The sequence below is a fragment of the Drosophila biarmipes genome, unplaced genomic scaffold, assembly GCF_025231255.1.
Source record: "Drosophila biarmipes strain raj3 unplaced genomic scaffold, RU_DBia_V1.1 ptg000016l, whole genome shotgun sequence".
Lineage (NCBI taxonomy): Eukaryota > Metazoa > Arthropoda > Insecta > Diptera > Drosophilidae > Drosophila > Drosophila biarmipes.
Window position 1 is genome coordinate 933,554 of NW_026114534.1, and position 16,889 is coordinate 950,442.

At 40.8% G+C, this 16,889-nt stretch overlaps 2 non-coding genes and 1 pseudogene across 2 annotated transcripts; all 3 read right to left on the reverse strand.

Moving 5' to 3' along the window:
- Positions 1 to 3,318: 3,318 nt before the first annotated feature.
- LOC127011995 (large subunit ribosomal RNA) lies at positions 3,319 to 12,757 on the reverse strand (annotated as a pseudogene).
- Positions 12,758 to 13,159: 402 nt separating this feature from the next.
- Positions 13,160 to 13,338, reverse strand: LOC127011848 (5.8S ribosomal RNA). Its single transcript, XR_007765309.1, has one exon. It is a non-coding gene; the product is annotated as a 5.8S ribosomal RNA (ribosomal RNA).
- Positions 13,339 to 14,010: 672 nt separating this feature from the next.
- LOC127011922 (small subunit ribosomal RNA) lies at positions 14,011 to 16,005 on the reverse strand. The gene has a single exon (XR_007765381.1). It is a non-coding gene; the product is annotated as a small subunit ribosomal RNA (ribosomal RNA).
- Between the last annotated feature and the right edge of the window lie 884 nt (positions 16,006 to 16,889).

Here is a 16,889-nt window from a genome sequence, read left to right on the forward strand (position 1 = left end):
ACCTCCCTATAGGTGTTTTTGGACACGCTGTCTCCCATTCGACTGCTTACTATACTAGGGGCTACCCGCTCCGTATGATATTCTCTCATATAACAAGAGAATGCAAGAAATATTCGTATTTTATGAATATAATCCATTTATTTTTCAATATCCATACGTTTTACTTAGTTTTTTGTACGGTATTGACAAAATCCTATGCATTTGCATAAGATTTATTTTGCCACAATTTATAGTACTAGTGCCGCCCTCACTAGGTATAAATATCTCATTTCGCTAGTAGTGTATGGGGAAATTCTACTAGCTATTCTCATAAATATGTCACTTATATGCCATATCTATACAATTCATGCACTTTTATATGTATATTTGCTATATTATACATTATTATGCCTTATAGGTATTATACCTATAAGCCACATCCATACGATTGCTTAATATAAATATATGTATAATTTTTTATACATATTTTTTTTTTTATTTATGTATGGTTTTTTATTCATATCCATATACTGTATTCACTTTTATATGGATATGATTGGCGTTTTATATAGTATTGACAAAATCATAAGTTTGACCAATACGAGGAGAGGTCCGCCAACGACCACCTCCCTATAGGTGTTTTTGGACACGCTGTCTCCCATTCGACTGCTTACTATACTAGGGGCTGCCCGCTCCGTATGATATTCTCTCGTATAACAAGAGAATGCAAGAAATATTCGTATTTTATGAATATAATCCATTTATTTTTCAATATCCATACGTTTTACTTAGTTTTTTGTACGGTATTGACAAAATCCTATGCATTTGCATAAGATTTATTTTGCCACAATTTATAGTACTAGTGCCGCCCTCACTAGGTATAAATATCTCATTTCGCTAGTAGTGTATGGGCAAATTCTACTAGCTATTCTCATAAATGCCTTCTTTATGCCATATCTATACAATTTATGCACTTTTATATGTATATTTGCTAATATTATACATTATTATGCCTTATAGGTATTATACCTATAAGCCATATACATACGATTTCATTTTTTTATTTATATATGGTTTTGTATTTATAACCATATACCGTATTTACTTTTATAAGGATATGATTGGCGTTTTATATAGTATTGACAAAATTATAAGTTTGACAAACACTTTTTTAAGTCTTTTAGTTAAAATTGTCATTTTTAATTGACTATCTAAACACTAGATATATTTGCACATGGAGCAAAGAGTATAAAAATTGGTCGCGTCACTAATAATATCGCGATACATTTTTACTACCATCAAAATACCACATACGTTTATATGTCCTCTTTATTTAATTTGGTTTCTAAACCTCAGGAATAGTTTTAATTATATGTGCGCTCTAAGTTGAATGAATTTCTTGAATCTCTTTACTTGAATTTCTAAGACTTAAAAATATTTATAAATAGATGTCCTATTGCATAATATTTTTTTATCGCTTCACTTATAAAATAACGATCCTGCCTTTCTACCTTTGAATAAACATTCATATAAACATGGAGAAAAAAACGTTCGCGTCACTAACAGTATGTGACGATAAAATTTTGCTAACATTAAAAGGAACATATTTTTATATGTCAACTCTTAGTTGAATTGGTCTATTGCTTAAGATTCTAGACCTTAGGAATATTTTTATATTATATGTTTGCCAATCTTCGCGTCACTAAAAAGATGACGATTCATATTGTTATTATTAGATGGTCGAGTTGTACTTATATTGATATGTTAATCAAATTGGTCTCTTACTTGAAAATCTAGACCTTAGGAATATTTTTATATTATATGTTTGCCAATCTTCGCGTCACTAATAAGATGACGATTCATATTGTTATTATTAGATGGTCGAGTTGTACTTATATTGATATGTTAATCAAATTGGTCTCTTACTTGAAAATCTAGACCTTAGGAATATTTGTATATTATATGTTTGCCAATCTTCGCGTCAGTAATAAGATGACGATTCATATTGTTATTATTAGATGGTCGAGTTGTACTTATATTGATATGTTAATCAAATTGGTCTCTTACTTGAAAATCTAGACCTTAGGAATATTTTTATATTATATGTTTGCCAATCTTCGCGTCACTAATAAGATGACGATTCATATTGTTATTATTAGATGGTCGAGTTGTACTTATATTGATATGTTAATCAAATTGGTCTCTTACTTGAAAATCTAGACCTTAGGAATATTTTTATATTATATGTTTGCCAATCTTCGCGTCACTAATAAGATGACGATTCATATTGTTATTATTAGATGGTCGAGTTGTACTTATATTGATATGTTAATCAAATTGGTCTCTTACTTGAAAATCTAGACCTTAGGAATATTTTTATATTATATGTTTGCCAATCTTCGCGTCACTAATAAGATGACGATTCATATTGTTATTATTAGATGGTCGAGTTGTACTTATATTGATATGTTAATCAAATTGGTCTCTTACTTGAAAATCTAGACCTTAGGAATATTTTTATATTATATGTTTGCCAATCTTCGCGTCACTAATAAGATGACGATTCATATTGTTATTATTAGATGGTCGAGTTGTACTTATATTGATATGTTAATCAAATTGGTCTCTTACTTGAAAATCTAGACCTTAGGAATATTTTTATATTATATGTTTGCCAATCTTCGCGTCACTAATAAGATGACGATTCATATTATTATTAGATGGTCGAGTTGTACTTATATTGATATGTTAATCAAATTGGTCTCTTACTTGAAAATCTAGACCTTAGGAATATTTTTATATTATATGTTTGCCAATCTTCGCGTCACTAATAAGATGACGATTCATATTGTTATTATTAGATGGTCGAGTTGTACTTATATTGATATGTTAATCAAATTGGTCTCTTACTTGAAAATCTAGACCTTAGGAATATTTTTATATTATATGTTTGCCAATCTTCGCGTCACTAATAAGATGACGATTCATATTGTTATTATTAGATGGTCGAGTTGTACTTATATTGATATGTTAATCAAATTGGTCTCTTACTTGAAAATCTAGACCTTAGGAATATTTTTATATTATATGTTTGCCAATCTTCGCGTCACTAATAAGATGACGATTCATATTGTTATTATTAGATGGTCGAGTTGTACTTATATTGATATGTTAATCAAATTGGTCTCTTACTTGAAAATCTAGACCTTAGGAATGTAATATATAAAGGATTAAAAATTCGCCACAAAGCCAAGCAAACAATCAATGCATACAAATAGATTGTTGGTTGAACTTTATATAAGAAGTTCAACACAACAAATAAATTATGCAATTTTATTATCGAATCATCAAGCAAAGGATAAGCTTCAGTGGATCGCAGTATGGCAGCTGCTCAACCACTTACAACACCTTGCCTGTTACAAAAGTCGTTTACAATTGATTCTAGGCTTTGTCATTGTATTAAATAATGCTTTTATATGTAACTAGCGCGGCATCAGGTGATCAAAGATCCTCCCAATTTACTATGTTACAAATTACATTGGCATCACATCCATTGTCGTTTAAAAAGTAAATTATAAACTTTAAATGGTTTAGAAGCCATACAATGCAAATTGCCCCTTATTTATCATTGCAGTCCAGCACGGATACGACCTTAGAGGCGTTCAGGCATAATCCAACGGACGTAGCGTCATACCACTGTTCGCTCGAACAAGTATTGTGCCATTGGTCCGTACCTGCGGTTCCTCTCGTACTACGCAGGAATGCTGTCGCAACAACGTTTTGTCATTAGTAGGGTAAAACTAACCTGTCTCACGACGGTCTAAACCCAGCTCACGTTCCCTTGCATGGGTGAACAATCCAACGCTTGGTGAATTTTGCTTCACAATGATAGGAAGAGCCGACATCGAAGGATCAAAAAGCGACGTCGCTATGAACGCTTGGCCGCCACAAGCCAGTTATCCCTATGGTAACTTTTCTGACACCTCTTGTTAAAAACTCTTTAAACCAAAAGGATCGATAGGCCGAGCTTTTGCTGTCCCTGTGTGTACTGAACACCGAGATCAAGTCAGCATTTGCCCTTTTGCTCTATGTGTGGTTTCTGTCCGCACTGAGCTGGCCTTGGGACACCTCCGTTATTATTTGAGAGATGTACCGCCCCAGTCAAACTCCCTACCTGGCAATGTCCTTGAATTGGATCATACCTGAGTAATTGGAGTTATACCAAATTTTCAAATCAAAAATACATAAATGCACCGTTTTATTAAAGAATTTGTTTGCGATTATATAACAAACTCGTGATACTTTGATCAAGAAGCTTGCATCAAAACCCAATACCATAAGATATAATAAATATATCCGTATAATGGCTAGGAAATGATACACGTTCCATTTAATCAAGTAAGTAAGGAAACAATAAGAGTAGTGGTATTTCATTGGCGATACCAAACCGAGGTCTAATATCTCCCACTTATTCTACACCTCTTATGTCTCCTTACACTGCCAGATTAGAGTCAAGCTCAAAAGGGTCTTCTTTCCCCGCTAATTATTCCAAGCCCGTTCCCTTGGCTGTGGTTTCGCTAGATAGTAGATAGGGACAGGTGTGTCTCGGATCCCTCCGAACTTATTTAACGTGACGTGTTCCGCACTGAAGGGATTACAGCCACGGCATTCTAATATACCCACAAGGGAGTATATAATGCAAGGGTCTGGGTTAAGCGCCAAACCAACGCCCTGGACTAGAAGCTATAGCTATGTACATAGCAACCACCCCAGTAGCAATTTAAGTACTTGCTTGTCGGGCAAGCACTCCCCCTTGCATAGGGGCGAGATCTATCTAAAATCTCTACTGTTCTTTGGGTCGCAGCACCCGAGTTGTATTAACGCAACATCCACGTCGAGCCCGGGGACTCTACCCGCGATATAGGTGTCAACCACAGCCACCACGAAACTCCCACTAGGGGGCCGACCTCAATGTGTAGCCTTGGAGAACCACTCAACCCGTGGCACCGAAATTTCAGGCTCGGTGGGCCTCACCCCTTCAGCTCCGACAAGCTCGGATGGGGCAACCATGTCATATTAGTCGCCTCCTACGACAAGCAATGACAAGCTGTGGCAGTATTCTTCGCCGTTGCCACACGGCAAGGGGGTTTTGGGACTATTGTCCCGGCGCCTGCGGTTCATCCCTCGTCGCTTCCATCCTACGCCTCGAGAAGGCAGCATCAGCAAAAGCTCCTAGGAGACGCATCCGTTCTGGGGTCTCGACTACTCCTGCGACGTTCCATCGTTCTTGGACTCGAACAATGCCAAGGGCATCCAAGTCACGCAAATCGCTATAGAGGCGGCACTCACATAGTACGTGAAGCCAGTCCTCACTCTCCTCTCCACATGAGCATGCGGTTGTGGTGCTAAGGGTTCTACCATGGAGGAAAGCGTTGAACGACCCGTGTCCTGTCAGCAAGAATCCGGCTCTTAAGGTGAAGACAAAGTCCTTCCTCTTGTAGACGAACGCTGCCTCTGGGAAAAACTGGCGAGTCACAAAACCGTGAGCCGCTTGGTCCCATCTGAGTTGCCACTCATTTAGCAGACATTCGTCTAGCAGAGCCATCTTGGATTTCCAGTCCAACACAGACAAGTCCTGTCCATAGAGCCAGTCGCTCTCGTCCAGGGGAACGTGCTTTCTGAGCTTAAACTTCACTGCCATCCTGTGAGCATCTAAATCCATTGGAGGAGCACCAGCAAGCACCTGCAGTGCCACCGTGGACACTGTGCGGCATACCGGTAGGCATCCTAATAGGATGGTCCTCTGGCACGAGGTGAGGAGTCTTAAGGACTTGCCCTCGCTCGCCGCCTTGTACCAGACCGAGGCACCGAAGAGTGCACAGGGGACCATGAGTCCGCTGTATATCGTCCTCTTAGCACGGGAGCTGAGCCCCCAATCGACTCGGAGCACCCGTGCTAGCCCTCCGGCAACTCCAGCCAGCCGATCTCTGAGAGCAGAGATATGCGGGAGAAAGCTCATCCGCTCGCCGACTAAGATGCCAAGGTACCGGCATTTGGTGACGTATGGCAGGCTTGCTCCAGCAAACCGTACCGTCGGTCTCCTAGTGTCTGAAAGATTCCCTTTCAGCAACATGATTGCCGTCTTGCTGGTTGACACACTCACTCCAACCTCAGCTCCCCAGGCTCCCACGATGTCCATCAACTGCTCACCCTTTCGCTCCAGATCGGCACGGGAATTCCCATCGACGAAAAGTAGCAAGTCATCTGCAAACGCGCTCAGAGCACAATGTGGCTCCAGGCGCTGAAGCAGCACATCCATCAGTAGGTTCCAAATAAATGGACCACTGACCGACCCTTGCGGGCAGCCCCGTGTAACCGACACTGTGGCCGCTTCGTAACTGCTGATGATACTGGCACTTCGACCGGAGAAATAACTTTTCCACAAGTCTATCTCTCGACAGCCGACGTCGATAAGCCGATCCAGCACCGCGTTCCACTCAACATTGTCGAAGGCACCCTTGAAATCAACAAAGATTCCCAGCACCCTCCTCTCGCGGCTGGTGGAAACGGTGTTTTTAGCGTGCATCCACGCATCCTCAACGCAGCGTCCAGGCCGAAATCCAAATTGCCATCTGCAGCCATCCGGTAGCACATCCTTCAGTCGATTCACCATGATCCCTTCCAGCACCTTTCCGAACACTGGCAAAAGGCATATGCCACGATAAGAGGCAGGATCGCTCCTGTCCTTATCTGGCCCCTTTACCAGCGGTATCACTCTCGGGTGTTTCCACTCGGCAGGAAAATATCCTTCCGAGAGGCATCGAGAGTACAACTTCGTCAGGTGCTGAGGGATAGCACGCCATACCTCCTTGACGATCCCACCCGTGATGCCGTCCATTCCCGGCGATCGCCGGCTTCTCAGCTTCGCGACGCTGGTTGCCACCTCGAAGGCTTCGAGGGTCGGTGGAGCAGCAGGAGTTATACCCTCACGCACTGTGGATTCCGCAACAGGGAAGAAGTTGCGGAGGAGTATATCTGCGCAGTCGTGCCATGTCGTAAGTAGCGCGCCGTTCGACCTAAGACATCCAAGATCGGTTGTCTTTTTCCGGCCTCGGCATATTCGGTAGGCGTGCCCCCATGGATCATCCTTGTGCCGTCCCACGAAGTCCCGCCAGTTTTGTTCCTTTGTCATCAGGATAAGCTTCTTATACTGGCCTGAGGCAAGCCTTAATCCAGCGGCAAGTCGCTCAACATCGCCGGTGCCACTCCGACGAGCTGCCTGCAGCCTGCGCCTCAGTCTCCTGACCTCTTGGCGCTTGGTACTCAGTTCAGGATTCCACCATATTACGTTTCCCCTTGCTGCAGGTATCCTGCGCCCTATTACCCTGTCGCACACTTCGTGTACGATGGAGCGAAGGGCTGACACATGATCATCCAACGGCGATTCCTCCAGTTCCTCGAGACATTCAGCTACATCCCTTAGTTCTACTCTGAATCTTCGCCAACTTGCATTGGAGAGCCTCCATTGCGGTACCGGAGCTAGGCTCTCAACAGTACTGCTTGGATCTGGAGTAACCTCAACAGTGATGATGTTGTGGTCACTCAGCTCCCAGAAGTCAACTCTCCATTCGTATGTTGCCCACACACGCGCTGCTTCGTTGGTGAAGGTCACGTCGATATCACTTCTGGAGCGGTGATTATCGAACGTGAACACCTGGCTGGCCGTATTAAGCACACAGACACCGCTTGCGATGATCCACTCGTCCATGTGCTGTCCCCGTTCGCGATTCAGACGGTCTCCAGAGTTAGCTGGAGTTTTGCTAAACCACATCGGGGAAACCGCATTCGCATCAAGTCCGAGGATTGTCGGTGTCCTGCTGGCTAGCAGCAGAACCGTATCCAGGTAGTCAGTGTAGGGCTGCAGGGCAGCTGAGTACTGGCAGTATACGGAGGACAGAAAAATGGTGCCGTATTTTCCTGTGACACTCACGCACACTCCATAATCCGTCGTCAATGTCTCGATGGGCATGCAGATGGCAGACGGGTCGTCCACGATGATGGCAGCTTTCTTCCTTTTGTCAGCGAAGATTCTCATGCCTCCAGGGAGTCCAGTGAGACGCTTGCCTGCGTCCACATAGGGCTCCTGAATGAGTGCGAACAGGTGGCCAGCATCTCTCATCCGCTTTGCAAGCTCGATGACAGCGCAACGGCCTCGACCACAATTCGCTTGGATGAAGCTGAACATGTTAATGTCTAGCTTGCACCCCGGCTAGCACAGCGCTATATATCGGGCATCCACCCGAGAGCATATAGTGCCCCGAGGGTAGCCCTTTATGGCGGCAGTTACGGCAGTCCACCACATTTTTGCACTTCGCCGCGACGTGGTCGTTCTGTCCGCACTGGCGGCAGACCTGGTTTTCTCTAGCGTACCGACACTCGCTGACTTTGTGGTCAAAACCAAGGCATCGGTGGCACGCATAGGTGCGCACTTGAGAGCGGCAGCGGTAAGAGAACCACTTGATATACACCCTCCCGCTTTCGAGAACGGCCAACGCCTGATCATCTACTTCCAGCGTCACGTTTATAGTGGCGCTGTTAGCTGCTGACCAGGGCTTGGTCGCCAGGACTACCGCCTTCTGGAACTCCTTCAGCGACATCTCCTCGAAGTTTTTCTCTTTTAACTCCATCATGAACTCATCCGGCGTCACAGTGGTGTCCACATCCTGTACCGTCACCCTGGGTTTTGCGGCAGTGTTTTTGGACACCTTAAGGCCCACCTCAGCGAATTTTGCGGAGGCAACGATTTTCGACATCTCCGCCTGCGATGGCGTGCGAATAATCGCGCCGCCCCGCTTCAACTCTCGCACCTCATGCACTCTGACGCCCAAAGCAGGCGCTACCTCTTTGCGGACCTTGTCCGCAATTTGCCTCCCTGATAAGGCCGGATCATCACATGCAACGACTGCCGACCAGGTCTCCCGGATTTTCCGCGGTGCGGCTACAGGGGCATAGGGGGCGACAGGGGCAGCAGGTGAGGCGATAAGGTGCGCGCCTCTAGCAGCGGCGGCTGCGTATGAGACGGCCGAGGCAACCGGTGTCTGCTTCTTAAGGCGGTCCTCAAGCACTCCAATCCGTATAAGGAGGGCTGCAACAACCTCCTCGTAGCGGTTGGCTACGGACTGCACCTTCACATTTGTGGCCGGGTTGGCATAGGAGACCATGAACATCCTACCGATCTCCGATCGGATGTCCCCCATCTCGGCAGCGACGGCACCATTACCTCTCCACTCCCTATCCGAGAAGGATTTTAGAGGACTGGCTGGTGCAACGAAGGTCTTCTCGTGTTCAGCATAGGATGCAGCAGCGGCGGGGGCTGCGGGAGCGGCAGGGGCTGCGGCAAGGGCAGCGACAGGGGCAGCGGCAGCGGCAGCAGCAGGGGCAGCGGCAGCGGCAGCGGCAGGGGCTGTCGCAGTGTCAGCGGCAGTTGCATCCAGTGCCATCAACTTGCACCTAGAGGCGTCCCTCAGCGGCGCTTTATTGCGCTTACCTCTGGGTCGTCCTCTGCCCCCACTGCTTCCCCTACTACTAGCACTCTCACTGCCAGAATCTCCAACATCCATTTTGGGTGGCGCCATCCGCCGGTTATCGGCAGTTCCAACCCAAAAGCTTTTCCACCAAGGACTTACCCCTTTATTATCAGCTGGTCGGAAAGCCCTATCAGCTGATCAGCTGATAAAAGTTTAGCGATGACACAAACCGCACAGCTGTTTTAGGCAAAATGTGCCTAAATAAGCCTAACGCCTCTCTCAAGAGAGCGCCTCTCTCGTGACACACGTGGCGCAATGGAAAATTTCCAATGGGAAAAACCCAATTTCACCCGGTTTCACCACTTTTACACAGGGAAAACACGCGCACTGGGTTCGCAGGCACAAAACACGAATTTTCGTGCTGTTTCTAGCTTCGTATCTGGTCTCTATCAGTCAATATTGGCTACACTCGCGGAGCGTACGGAAAACACGTCTGTTCGCACGAGCAATCTAACACCGACTGTGAGTAGATAGGGACAGTAGGAATCTCGTTAATCCATTCATGCGCGTCACTAATTAGATGACGAGGCATTTGGCTACCTTAAGAGAGTCATAGTTACTCCCGCCGTTGACCCGCGCTTACTTGAATTTCTTCACTTTGACATTCAGAGCACTGGGCTGAAATCACATTGTGTCAACACCCGCTAGGGCCATCACAATGCTTTGTTTTAATTAGACAGTCGGATTCCCCAAGTCCGTGCCAGTTCTGAATTGATTGTTAATTGATAATCGTTATAATTAATAAGAACTAATTGGTTTAACCCAATTAGTATTCTTAAAAATTTTAGCAAGAAAGTTCCACAATTGGCTACGTAACTAAACTATCCGGGGAACAAGTAACTAACATAAATGCTAGAAACTCTATTTACCCAGAACGAGCACATAAACCATGTTATTGTTTCCCAATCAAGCCCGACTATCTCAATCTTCAGAGCCAATCCTTATCCCGAAGTTACGGATCTAATTTGCCGACTTCCCTTACCTACATTATTCTATCGACTAGAGACTCTTCGCCTTGGAGACCAGCTGCGGATATTGGTACGGCCTGTTGAGAAGTTTGCGTGTCCCCACCATAAATTTTCAAGGTCCGAGGAGAAAATATCGACACAACAGTATATGTCATGCTCTTCTAGCCCATCACCATATCTCTCTGCGAAAGACTTCCATGGTAGTACGGCTATAAAACAGAAAAGAAAACTCTTCCGATATCTCTCGACGGCTTCTTTATGGTCGTTCCTGTTGCCAGGATGAGCACGAGGCCCATATTTAATAACAAACGGATACTCAACAGGTTACGGAATTGGAACCGTATTCCCTTTCGTTCAAAATTATTCAAGTATATTAATTTAGCTAGATTTTATATAATATATATATTTGTTTGGCATTTGTATTTTACTTGAAAATTTTCGGCTTTCGCCTTGAACTTAGGACCGACTAACTCGTGATCAACCACTGTTCACACGAAACCCTTCTCCACTTCAGTCCTCCAAGGTCTCATTCGATTATTTGCTACTACCACCAAGATCTGTACCAATGGCAGCTCCATGCAGGCTTACGCCAAACACTTCTACGCATACCATTGTACCTTCCTACTCACTAAAGTTTCAAAATTTATATTACAAGTAATATAAATCATCTACTTTAGCGGTAATGTATAGGTATACAACTTAAGCGCCATCCATTTTAAGGGCTAGTTGCTTCGGCAGGTGAGTTGTTACACACTCCTTAGCGGATTTCGACTTCCATGATCACCATCCTGCTGTTTTAAGCAACCAACGCCTTTCATGGTATCTGCATGAGTTGTTAATTTGGGCACCGTAACATTACGTTTGGTTCATCCCACAGCGCCAGTTCTGCTTACCAAAAGTGGCCCACTGGGCACATTATATCATAACCTTGAACTTCATATCAAGAAAGTTAAGGTTCTTACCCATTTAAAGTTTGAGAATAGGTTAAGATCGTTTCGACCCTAAGGCCTCTAATCATTCGCTTTACCAGATAAGATTATTTTATATAATATTAAAATGCACCAGCTATCCTGAGGGAAACTTCGGAAGGAACCAGCTACTAGATGGTTCGATTGGTCTTTCGCCCCTATACTCAATTCTGACAATCGATTTGCACGTCAGAACTGTTTCGGTCTTCCATCAGGGTTTCCCCTGACTTCAACCTGATCAAGTATAGTTCACCATCTTTCGGGTCACAGCATATATGCTCAAGGTACGTTCCAGTTAGAGGCATAAATAATATAAATATCATTATACATAACTATATAGAACGCCCCGGGATTGTGTTAATTAGCTATAAATAGTTAAAAAACTAATCCCATTATTAGTCAAGTTAATTACGCTATTAGGTTTATATCCCAATAACTTGCACATATGTTAGACTCCTTGGTCCGTGTTTCAAGACGGGTCCCGAAGGTATCCTGAATCTTTCGCATTGTTAATCCTACAAGTGCATATAATAAACACAAAAATCAATGATAATTATGCCATTATATAATTCCGAAAAATTAACGCACTGTATTCATATAAATCTATCAGCACTTTATCAAATTAATAACATTTATTCTGTGTTAAAATGCAAGCAAATTAATTTGAATAAACTATAAGTTATATTTTATGATAAATTTGGTATGCTAATAGATTACAATGTCCTTATATGGAAAAAATGCACACTATTATCATAATATTGTTTAAATATTACAATTCTAATGATGAATTTTCCATAACGGATATTCAGGTTCATCGGGCTTAACCTATAAGCAGTTTCACGTACTGCTTAACTCTCTATTCAGAGTTCTTTTCAACTTTCCCTCACGGTACTTGTTTACTATCGGTCTCATGGTTATATTTAGTTTTAGATGGAGTTTACCACCCACTTAGTGCTGCACTATCAAGCAACACGACTCTTTGGAAACATCATCTAGTAATCATTAACGTTATACGGGCCTGGCACCCTCTATGGGTAAATGGCCTCATTTAAGAAGGACTTAAATCGTTAATTTCTCATACTAGAATATTGACGCTCCATACACTGCATCTCACATTTGCCATATAGACAAAGTGACTTAGTGCTGAACTGATTTCTTTTCGCTCGCCGCTACTAAGAAAATCCTTGTTAGTTTCTTTTCCTCCCCTAATTAATATGCTTAAATTCAGGGGGTAGTCCCATATGAGTTGAGGTTGTGTATAACTTTTATATGCAATTAATTCTTTATATATAATGATAAAACATTTTATTAAATTCGTTATATTAATAATATCTGTATATAAATGGCATTTGTTTGATTTAACGAATCAACGAAGAACAATAATATTGTCAACGGTTTTCTATTTTCTAATCATTAATAAGAGACAATTCTAGATAAATTTTTATGCTAGACATTTCTCAGTATCATTTGATTGAAAAAGAAAATATTTCTCTTCGTTTTTCACATTCAAATTATTTACTAATGTGAGATAATGTTTTTCATATATTTTTTAATATTATGAATAAAATAATTAAATTATTATTATCCAATAATATACCATATGCTTATAAAATTTCATTATAAAATTTGTATAAGCAACTTAATTAGCATAGTCTTACAACCCTCAACCATATGTAGTCCAAGCAGCACTATAAAATTAATTAAAGTACATAACAGCATGGACTGCGATATGCGTTCAAAATGTCGATGTTCATGTGTCCTGCAGTTCACACGATGACGCACAGTTTGCTGCGTTCTTCATCGACCCATGAGCCGAGTGATCCACCGCTTAGAGTTTTATAAATTTGTTTCTTAATTTTGTCAAATATGTTTTTATTGAAAGAAATTAAAAATACACCATTTTACTGGCATATATCAATTCCTTCAATAAATTTATTTTTATACCTAAAACGAATGCTGCGAAATGTCTTAGTTTTATATAACCAATATATATCAAAGTATTTCTTTTTAAATTGCATTTATTGTAAATAAATATATATATATATATATTAATACTTTTTTAGCGATATAAATTGAAATTTATATAAAACATTAACCTGTATAAAACCAGGTACAACATTGTACATTTTAGGTTGTTGCATTATCCAATGTATGCGCATAACTGAGATGAACAATACATATCGCAACGCGTGTATATTATGGTCCATATACACACAGTATTTCAATTGTGTTTATATACAATAATAATTTAATATTATTATTTTAATAATTCGATTTGCTTGTTCGAATTTTTATTTGTTTGTTTTGGCTGCTTATTATTTCTCTCATATGTATTAAATACAATATATAATTTTAATATTTGCATTATTTCGATTTGCTTGTTCGAAATTTCATTTGATCTATATTAGATCATATACATTTTGGCAATTCATATTTTATTTGTATTACTATAATGTATTTATTATAATATAAACAAATATTTTATTAACGGTAAGGATATTAAAACATTAATGATCCTTCCGCAGGTTCACCTACGGAAACCTTGTTACGACTTTTACTTCCTCTAAATAATCAAGTTCGGTCAACTTTTGCGAAACAACCGTAACACGCAAGGCGTCACAGTGATCACGTCCGGAGACCTCACTAAATAATTCAATCGGTAGTAGCGACGGGCGGTGTGTACAAAGGGCAGGGACGTAATCAATGCGAGTTAATGACTCACACTTACTGGGAATTCCAAGTTCATGTGAACAGTTTCAGTTCACAATCCCAAGCATGAAAGTGGTTCAGCGGTTTACCCGGACCTCTCGGTCTAGGAAATACACGTTGATACTTTCATTGTAGCGCGCGTGCAGCCCAGGACATCTAAGGGCATCACAGACCTGTTATTGCTCAATCTCATTATTGCTAGACGCAATTTGTCCATTTAAGAAGCTAGTGTCCTTATAATGGGACAAACCAACAGGTACGGCTCCACTTATATAAACACATTCAAACACAATAAACATTTTACTGCCACCATGAATGAAGGCTATATAAGCTTCAACACCATAATCCTGAAGATATCTATTTAATATATTTGAGTCTCGTTCGTTATCGGAATTAACCAGACAAATCACTCCACGAACTAAGAACGGCCATGCACCACCACCCATAGATTCGAGAAAGAGCTATCAATCTGTCTTACACACTTATGTTCGGACCTGGTAAGTTTTCCCGTGTTGAGTCAAATTAAGCCGCAGGCTCCACTCCTGGTGGTGCCCTTCCGTCAATTCCTTTAAGTTTCAGCTTTGCAACCATACTTCCCCCGGAGCCCAAAAGCTTTGGTTTCCCGGGAAGCGACTGAGAGAGCCATAAAAGTAGCTACACCCAATTGCTAGCTGGCATCGTTTATGGTTAGAACTAGGGCGGTATCTGATCGCCTTCGAACCTCTAACTTTCGTTCTTGATTAATGAAAACATCTTTGGCAAATGCTTTTGCTTAAGTTAGTCTTTCGACGGTCCAAGAATTTCACCTCTCGCGTCGTAATACTAATGCCCCCAAACTGCTTCTATTAATCATTACCTCTTGATCTGAAAACCAATGAAAGCAGAACAGAGGTCTTATTTCATTATCCCATGCACAGAATATTCAGGCATTTGAAGCCTGCTTTAAGCACTCTAATTTGTTCAAAGTAATTGTACCGGCCCACAATAACACTCGTTTAAGAGCACTAATGCAGGTTTTTAAATAGGAGGAACATATGAAAAAATACAAGTATCTAAGCACATGTAAGAACTCCACCGGTAATACGCTTACATACATAAAGGTATAGTACTAACCACAATTGTAAGTTGTACTACCCGTATGAAGCACAAGTTCAACTACGAACGTTTTAACCGCAACAACTTTAATATACGCTATTGGAGCTGGAATTACCGCGGCTGCTGGCACCAGACTTGCCCTCCAATTGGTCCTAGTTAAAGGATTTAAAGTGTACTCATTCCAATTACAGGGCCTCGGATATGAGTCCTGTATTGTTATTTTTCGTCACTACCTCCCCGAGCTGGGAGTGGGTAATTTACGCGCCTGCTGCCTTCCTTAGATGTGGTAGCCGTTTCTCAGGCTCCCTCTCCGGAATCGAACCCTGATTCCCCGTTACCCGTTGCAACCATGGTAGTCCTAGATACTACCATCAAAAGTTGATAGGGCAGACATTTGAAAGATCTGTCGTCGGTACAAGACCATACGATCTGCATGTTATCTAGAGTTCAACCAATATAACGATCTTGCGATCGCTTGGTTTTAGCCTAATAAAAGCACATGTTCCATAAGGTTCATGTTTTAATTGCATGTATTAGCTCTAGAATTACCACAGTTATCCAAGTAACTGTTAACGATCTAAGGAACCATAACTGATATAATGAGCCTTTTGCGGTTTCACTTTTAATTCGTGTGTACTTAGACATGCATGGCTTAATCTTTGAGACAAGCATATAACTACTGGCAGGATCAACCAGAATAATGTTTTTATTCATATTTCATTCATATTTTTTGAATAGAAATTAGCAATATATATGTTGTTATAGATTTTATTTCTATCGAATACGGCCATTTTTATATAGCATTCGTATACGTTTGTTTTCCAATTTATACTTGTTTCGCCACTAATAATAACAAGTTTTTATTGATGTCAAAAAGAATCATATTCTTTATAAACACAATATTTATTTTTCATATATTTTCTTTATATATGCACATTTCATTCTAAAATATCATTTTTGTTCGACATACATAATATATTGTATCCACACATGTACAATTTTTGTTTAACCAATATAAGATATTGAGTTAATCATTTGTATTTTGACGATAAATTTAAAATTTATCTATATATATCCATATAAGTCTCTGGTAATATATAAAATAGAACCGAGTGTATATATATAATTATTACTACTATATTTATTTCTTAAATAATATATACTTATATATTATTTATATATATACTCTTTATTATATATTATATAATTTCTTAAATAACTCTCTTAATAGCTATTTTTTATTATCAACAATATAAGTTGATATTAATGTTGAAAATGTATTCATAATTACATTTTTATATTTCTTTGGTAGACTTTTATGTACTATTATTATTTAATAATACGCATATAATATAAATCATGTTAGCCTACCTCCTAAAATTAACGATAAAATTCGGAAACAATTTGTTATTCTATGTACAATAGAAACTTGGCCTTTGTTTCAACGTTATTATCTTTGGGCTTAAAATATTAACCGCGGAGCCAAGTCTCGTATTCAAATAAATGAATAAAGAAACAAATTTGACGGATAATATCTTCTCTACTGACATATGTCAATAGCAGACGGCCGGCCCATTGACCAT